This window comes from Callorhinus ursinus, unplaced genomic scaffold, assembly GCF_003265705.2.
Source record: "Callorhinus ursinus isolate GAN/ISIS: 27379988/994484 unplaced genomic scaffold, GSC_fseal_2.0 scaffold28, whole genome shotgun sequence".
In the NCBI taxonomy this organism is placed as follows: domain Eukaryota; kingdom Metazoa; phylum Chordata; class Mammalia; order Carnivora; family Otariidae; genus Callorhinus; species Callorhinus ursinus.
In genome coordinates this window covers 13,624,162-13,626,449 of record NW_027397090.1, presented here as the reverse complement: position 1 = coordinate 13,626,449, position 2,288 = coordinate 13,624,162, and the positions used below count along the sequence as shown (strand labels likewise).

Genomic DNA, 2,288 nt, shown 5'->3' with positions numbered 1-2,288 from the left:
CCCCATCACCATCCTTAGAAACAAGAGGAAACTGGATCTTTTTCCACCACTGTGCCTCTACCGGATACTCTGCTGATACTGAGTCCCAAGGGGATCTGCAAACACAAAGGGTCTGCACAAATCAGGAGAACTTTGCCCTGGGTGGTGAGGAGAGCGTCAAGCAGGAGACAGGTCAATGTCATAATCTGTAGGGAAAAGATGTTAGAAACTTCAGCTCGTTACATAGCTGCCAGTCCTACAGAGCAAAACGCAGTAATCAAGACAGCCGTTCCGAACTGGTATAGCTGGGGTATCTTCAGGTCTTTGAGTCCCTCATCGAGTGTCCGATCTCATTGCAGGTGTGATACATGAGAGGGAAAATGGGTGCAAACTGAGCTCTGTGGATCAGTGCTCCCCCAGACGCAGGCACTTCATAAGTTCCAAATGAGATTCATAATTCCTGGGATCAACAGGGCTGACAAGCCAAGGAAAGACCCCTGTGAACAAGACCCCTCTGGTGCTGCTGTGATAGGTGGGCATCACCCTGGGAAGAGACCAGCTGTAGATAGTGATATGGGGAGACAAAGGGTTGTTTGAGCCTGTGTTCTGACTCCAGAACCACCCCATCTCTTTTTTTGGCTGTGGTTCCTGAAGGAACAGCATTTCGGATACAGAGCCACGGACTAAGGCACAGTGACAGCCAGTGTGTCCCACCAAGAGTGGGGCCGTCTTGGGTTCTGGCCTGGACAGAAGTTGCAAAGGCTGTTTTTCACCTGTCTCTCTCATTTTAGCAATATAACTTGACTATCTCTTGTCCCTTAACATTCTGCAAAATTCCTTTTAAAGATAACAGAAAAATTGAACATTGGTATGAGGGCTCTCGTAGTAAACATTTTTTAATATCCTGGGTAGTGAGGGTGTCGACCTTTGTTTTATTTTAGTATTATTTGTACTTTACTCCTGTGTAGTAAACATGTGTATGTGTATTCTTAGTATTTTTTAAACTGTAAGGGCTAACCTTGTGGACATTAAGATTTGTCACGGAACCTGTTCCCCTGACACTGTGTGGTTCACTGTCACACACCTTCCGCCTCTGCTCAGATGTCATTAGAGAAGCCATCTCTGGTCACCTGTCCAGCACCTGGCATTCCCCAACTCCCTCACCCTGTTTTATTGATCACATAGCACTTCCTACATCCTACATCCATATTCTGTATGTGCTCATTTATTTGTTTATTGACTGCTTCCTCCATTGTAAGCATCAATGGGGCAAGGAATTTGGGCTTTTTAAAATGACTGTATGTCAATACAGGGCAGTGTGTGGCACGTAGTAGGCCATCAGTAAATATCTAGTAAATGAATGAATGGGTAATGATCGGCATCGTTATAAAACCTAACTAGTCCTAGAGTTAGTAACAATTCACATTTTTACCTCTCGTGAGTCACTTATGATGTTATGAGCTCATGGCAAACCCTCTCGGGTGTACAGGGGGCAGGGGCGGGAACGTGCTGGCTCCGTTGGCTGCCCTTGCTGGTGGGGGTAGTAAAAGCGTTTCTAACATGTTCACCTCAACACAGTGTAAAGATTGCGTCTCTTCAGTACCAGCGATTGTGGCAGCCTTGCAGAGTTAAAATGAAGACTGGATGTGCTTTGGTCTAACTCCCTTGTTTCCATCATTGTAGGAACTGAGGGCCAGGTAGAATCAACACTTACCCAAGAAGATGAAGGAAATCCATGAACAAATTGGGGCCATGCTAAATGCTAAACTCCATTTGAGAGATGAGGAAACTAAAGCTTATTTAGTGCTGCTAATTTCTATCATGTCAACAGACATCGATAATTATTGTGCAGCACCCCAGGGGGCTACTTAGCACCAGAGGCAAGTCAACAACCCCAGGCCTTGGTGAAGCACATAGAGTGCCCCATCTGTCTGCCGGAAAATTCTGGCTCAAAGAGCTGAAGTAATATTCCCAAGATAGCACGCAGGAGGTGCAGTTGGGATTTGCATTCAGGCGGCTCAGATCCAGAGCTCTGCCCCATGGTCTCTCATGCCCTGAACCCATAGTCAGCATCCAGCACATTCCCAGGTGCTGAGGGGTTTGTGGAGGATAAATTCTGCTCTTTTCCTCTACAATCATACACTGCTGTTTCTACCTGACAGTGATAGATGGAAGGAATCCCCACCAATTTTGTGAGGAGCTTTCTGCCCACTCTGAAGGCCAACAGACAAGTTAACGTTATCCCTCAAGGGCTGGTCAGTCTTAAGTGACACCATCAGGTAGATATGCACTCTTCTGGACTGGATGTT

General features: G+C 46.2%; 1 pseudogene; it reads right to left on the bottom strand.

The window, feature by feature from the left end:
• Positions 1 to 218: 218 nt before the first annotated feature.
• On the bottom strand, positions 219 to 661 carry LOC141370215 (succinate dehydrogenase cytochrome b560 subunit, mitochondrial pseudogene; annotated as a pseudogene).
• Between the last annotated feature and the right edge of the window lie 1,627 nt (positions 662 to 2,288).